The following is a 5,617-nucleotide window of genomic DNA, read 5'->3' as shown; positions in this document are numbered from 1 at the left end:
CACCCTCTCAGGTTTATCCTCACACTCAGGGTCTGTCTGCGCTCTTTAGGCTCCTGAGGTCTCAGTTGTTCTCAGGGTCAAGCCTCCTGGTGGTCCCCTTACTTGTTCCTCTGCCTGAGGCTCCTTAATAGTCTCAGGGCATTGCTTCCACAATTGTGAACCCCTTTTGCACTGGGTCCCCAATCAAGGTCCACGCCTGCTCTCAAGACACAAGTCCTCACCTGCCCTCAGGATTCGTGTCTGGGCTTGGGTCCTCGCCCGTACTTGTGCCTGCACTCAGGGTCGGCATTCAAAGTCCGTGTGTGTTCATTAACCTCTTGGGGTCTTAAGTCTTGCTGCTCTCAGGAGCAGGCCCTGGTGACCACAGGTAGCTGCCAAGGACTTAATCTGTGCCCCAAACTTGCTCTAACTCTTGTGAGCTGGCTTTAGCACTGTAAGTGATGTGGGGTGGGGGAGGGGGTTGCTCAGCTCATGTTTTATTGAGATCTGTTTCACTCCTTTAAAGCATGGAAATGCCCCAATTCCATATACCTCCAATGCTGCGCCCTGTTGTGGGGTCCCTTTGTTCCTCTGGGTTTGTTTTTATGTCTTCTTGAGGAGTCCTGTATGTTTTGGTTAGGAGAGGTTAAGCAGCTGCTTTTTACACTGCCACCATCTTAACCAGGAAGCCTACCAGAGTGAAAGGAGCAGAGCCAGAATAACTTTGTACACAGAGACCAATACACTGTGGTAAAATAGAATGTAATGGACTTCTGTACTAGCAGCAATGCAATGACCCAGGACAATTCTGAGAGATTTATGGAAAAGAACGTTACCCACATTCAGAGGAAGTACTACAGGAGTGGAAACAGAAGAAAATCAACTGATTGAACACATGGGTTGAGGAGGACATGATTGGGGATGTAGACTCGAAACTACCACACCAATGCAACTATCAACAATTTGGAAATAGGTCTTGATCAATGACACATGTTAAAAACAGTGGAAATACACATTTGCCATGTGGGGGAGGGGGAATTTGGCGGGGTGAAGGGGAAAGTTAGAGTATGAATTATGTAACCATGTTAACTTAAAAAAAAATAAATGTTAATCAATGTTTTAAAAAAAAGAGATAGGAAAGGGCCCGTCATGTGACAGCTGGTTTCAGAGTAGTGGCTGTAGCAGTCAGAGCTACCTGTGTTAGAGGACAGCAGTGTCCTCAGCAGCTGGAGCCAGGTGTTGGGATTGTTCCATCTAGAGGAAGGGGTTCATCATGTTGGATGATTTGAGGAGATTCACCTACAAAAAATTACCAAGTGTTGAAGGTCTTCATGCCATCGTAGTATTATGCAGGGATGGAGTGCCTGTTATCAAAGTGGCAACTTATAATGCGCCAGGGCATGCTTAAGACCAGCTTTCCTCTCCACCTCTGTACTTGCAACAGACCAGGGCAGCAAACTGGGACTTTCAAAAAACAAAAGTATCATTTGCTAGTACAACACATACCAAGTAGTCCAATTCAATCAGTTACCATTGGTGGTGAGTTTCATAGCAAGCAGCAGTGCTAATACTGGACTGATTGTCAGCCTCAAAAAAGAACTTGGCCCATTGTTTGAAGAGTTGAGATAGGTTGTGGAAGGTTCTTAACCTGATTGTGGCCTGCATTTGGCCCTGTTGTTGTGATCCTAATGTGTCCAGTCCAACAACCTTGATTCCCCAATTGACAAATGGGCAAGAGACATGAATAGGCAATTTTCAGATAAAGAAATCAAAAGTATCAATAAGCACATGAGAAAGTGTTCCAAATCTCTAATAATTAGAGAAATGTAAATCAAAACAACTCTGAGGTATCACCTCACACCTAGCATATTTGGCTAAAATGATAGAAGGGGAGAATAATGAATGTTGGAGGGGATGTGGCCAAATTGGAACATTAATTCCTTGCTGGTTGAGTTGTGAACTGATCCAACCACTTTGGCTGGCAATTTGGAACTTTGCTCATATGGTTATAAAAGAATGCATGCCCTTTGATCCAGCCATACCACTGTTGGGTTTGTGCCCCAAAGAGATAATAGATAAAGAGACTTGTATGAAAATATTTATAGCCGTGCTTTTTGTGGTGGCAAAAAAATGGAAAATTAGGGTATGTCCTTCAATTGGGGAATGGCTGAACAAATTGTGGTATATGCTGGTGATTGAATACTATTGTACTCAAAGGAATAATAAACTGGAGGAATTCCAGGTGAACTGGAAAGACCTCCAGGAATTGATGCAGAGTGAAAGGAGCAGAGCCAGAAGAACATTGTACACAGAGACTGATACACTGTATTAAAATCAAATGTAATGGACTTCTGTACTGGCAGCAATGCAATGACCCAGAACAATTATGAGGGATTTATGGAAAAGAATGCTACCCGCAATCAGAGGAAGAACTGCTGGAGTGGAAACACAGAAGAAAAGCAAGTGCTTGAACACATGGGTTGAGCAGACAATGATGGGGGATGTAGATTCGAAACTACCACACCAATGCAACTGTCAACAATTTAGAAATAGGTCTTGATCAATGAAACATGTAAAACCAATAGAAATGCTTATCGTCTATAGGAGGGGGGGAGGTCTGGGGTGAAGGGGAAAGTACGAGCATAAATCATGTTAAGAGGTTAACTTTTTAAAAAATAAATATTAATAAATGTTAAAAAAAGAAACACACATGATGTAAATAGATACACACATATTAAAGGTAAGAAGCTGGAGCAGAATTTGTTGGGCATCAACTGAGAAAAAGAAGGCAAGAGTCACAATCATGATATTTGACAAAGCCAAAGCAAAATTAGATAAAAGAGATAAGGAAGATAATTACATCCTGATAAAAGGCCATATTGACAGTGAGAAAATATCAATACCCTACATGTATGCATCAAATGGTATAGTATCCAGATTTTTAAAGGAGAGACTATTGGAGTTTAAGGAGGAAATAGATAGCAAAACTATACTGGTGGGAGACTTCAACCTTCCTTTGTCAGGTCTAGATAAATGTAACCAAAAAATAAATAAGAAATAATTAAGTGATGTGAATAAAACCTTAGAAAAAATTGGAGTTATTAGATATATGGAGAAAAGTAAAAAGGAATAAAAAAGAATATACCTTCTGTTCAGCAGCATATGGTACATTCACAAAGACTTATTGTGTACTAGGGTATAAAAACATTGCAAACAAATGCAGAAAAGCAAAAATGATAAATACAACTTTTTCTGATCATAATATGACAAAAATTATAATTAGTAACATGGAGAAGTAAATTAAAAATTAACTGGAAATTAAATAATCTTGATTCTCCAAAACTGGGGGACTAAAGAACAAATCTTGAAAACAATTATTGATTTTATTGAAGAGAATGACAATGAGGGAACAACATATCAAAATTTTCGGGATACAGCAAAAGCAGTACTCAGGGGAATATTTATATCCCTGAGAGCCCATATTAACAAAAAAGAGAAAGAAGAGATTAACAAGTTGGGCATGCAACTAAAAAACTTAGAAAAAGAACAAATTAAAATCCCTCAGAAAAGGAGGCAGTTGGGTGGCTCAGTGAATTGAGAGCCAGGCCTAGAGACAGGAGGTCCTAGGTTCAAATATGGCCTCAGACACTTTCTACTTGTATGACCCGGGGCAAATCACTTAACCCCCATTGCCTAGCCCTTATTACTCTTATGCCTTGGAGCCAATTCACAGTATTGACTCTAGAATGGAAGGTAAGGTATAAAAAAATCCCTCAGAAAAGAACAAATTGGAAATCCTAAAAATCAAAGGAGAAATTAATAAAATTGAAAATAAAAGAACTATTGTAATAATAAATTACTAGAAGCTGGTATTTTGAAAAAAAAACAAATAAATTAGATGAAGTATTGTTTAACCTAATTAAGAAAAAGGAAGAAGAGAACCAAAATAACAGAATCATGAATGAAAAGGGTGATCTCACTTCTAATGAAGAGGAAATTAAGGAAATTATTAAGTGCAATTTCACCCACTTATAATAAATATGGCAATCTGAGTAAAATGAATATTTACAAAAAATATAAATTGCCTGCATTAACAGAAGAAGATATAGAATTCTTAAATAATCCCATATCAGAAAAAAAATTAAACAAGCCATCAAAGAAATTCCTAAGAAAAAAATCACCAGGCCTAGATGGATTACAAGTGAATTCTAGGAAACATTTAAAGATCAATTAATTCCAATACTCTAAAAACTATTTGACAAAATAAGCAAGGAACAAATCTTAACTAATTATTTTTATGATACAAATATGATACTGATTCCCAAATGTAAGAAGGAAAATTTAGGTATTTATAGATATATATTAAATATGTGGCCGCCAGGAATCAACAATTCAGGTTGATTCCGTAATTAAATCAGACCCAAGTCAGCATCGGGTTGAAGAGTTTATTTACAGTCTGGTAGGTAAAAAGTAGGAGTAAAGAGAAAAGGAGAGAGGCTAGTCCAGGCCAAAGGCCTGGACGGAGAGAGAAGAAGGTTATAAAGCTTAATAAATGAAGCTATAAGCCACAAGGCCCAACAGCCAGATAGGCAGAGTTTAGAATAGGCCCAGCTAGGCCAAGGAAGTCAGCCTAACTTACCCACATGACAATATTGAGTGTAAGCTGTCTGTGGTCTCAGGAGATGCTTCTTCTTCCAGTTCGAGACGGCAACTGCCCCCACAGGAAGTTCACTAACTTACTTAAAGAGATAGTGTCTTTCATCACTTCCTGTGGTCCACCTCTAATTCAAATGGACAAATGGCAGTTTCTACATTTATTTAGACTGCCCAAAGGGCAGTCCCTTATTCTTGATTTGTTACTTATTGTCACATGTGGATAACTCGTCTCCCCTCCCCACTAGCACGCCTGGGTTGAGTAGAATTTTGACTATTAATGGGCTGGAGCTAATTCTATTTACACACAAGTCAGGAAGACCAAAAACAGAGAGGGAAAACTATAGGCCAATATCCTTAATGAACATAGATGCAAAAATATTAAATAAAATGCTTCCTAAAAGGCTATAGCAAATTATCACAAAGATTATTTACTATGACTAGGTGTGATTTATACTAGTAATGCAAAAATTGTTTAATATTTGATAAACCATCCTCATAATTGACCAAATCAACAACCAAACTTATAGAAATCACATGATTATCTCAATACATGCAGAAAAAGCCTTTGACAAAAAATACCCATTCTTATTGAAAACACTACAAAATATAAAAATAAAAGGGCTTTTCCTCAAAATGATAAACAAACAGTATTTATTTAAAACATTCAGCAAGTATCATCCACAATGGGGATAAGTTAGATGCCTTCCCAGTAAGATCAAGAGTAAAGCAAAGATGCCCACTATCATCTCTATTACTTAGTATTGTACTAGAAATGCTAAGAGTAGCAATTAGAGGAGATAAAGAAATTGGAGGAATCAAAATAGGTGTTTAGGAAACTAACCTATCACTCTTTGCAGATGACGTGATGAATCCTAAAGAATCCAAGAAAATCAACTAAAAAGCTAGTAGAAATAATCAATAACTTTAGCAAAGTTGCAGGGTACAAAATAAACCCACATAAATCATCAGGTTTCCTATATGT

At 38.0% G+C, this 5,617-nt stretch overlaps 1 pseudogene; it reads left to right on the top strand.

Annotated features, from left to right (window-relative positions):
* The first annotated feature begins 1,252 nt into the window (after positions 1 to 1,252).
* Positions 1,253 to 1,626, top strand: LOC123252911 (annotated as a pseudogene).
* The last annotated feature ends 3,991 nt before the right edge of the window (positions 1,627 to 5,617 follow it).

This window comes from Gracilinanus agilis, chromosome 6 (assembly GCF_016433145.1).
Source record: "Gracilinanus agilis isolate LMUSP501 chromosome 6, AgileGrace, whole genome shotgun sequence".
Taxonomy (NCBI): domain Eukaryota; kingdom Metazoa; phylum Chordata; class Mammalia; order Didelphimorphia; family Didelphidae; genus Gracilinanus; species Gracilinanus agilis.
Note: the sequence above shows the minus strand (reverse complement) of the source record. Positions and strands in the feature narration are given on the sequence as shown.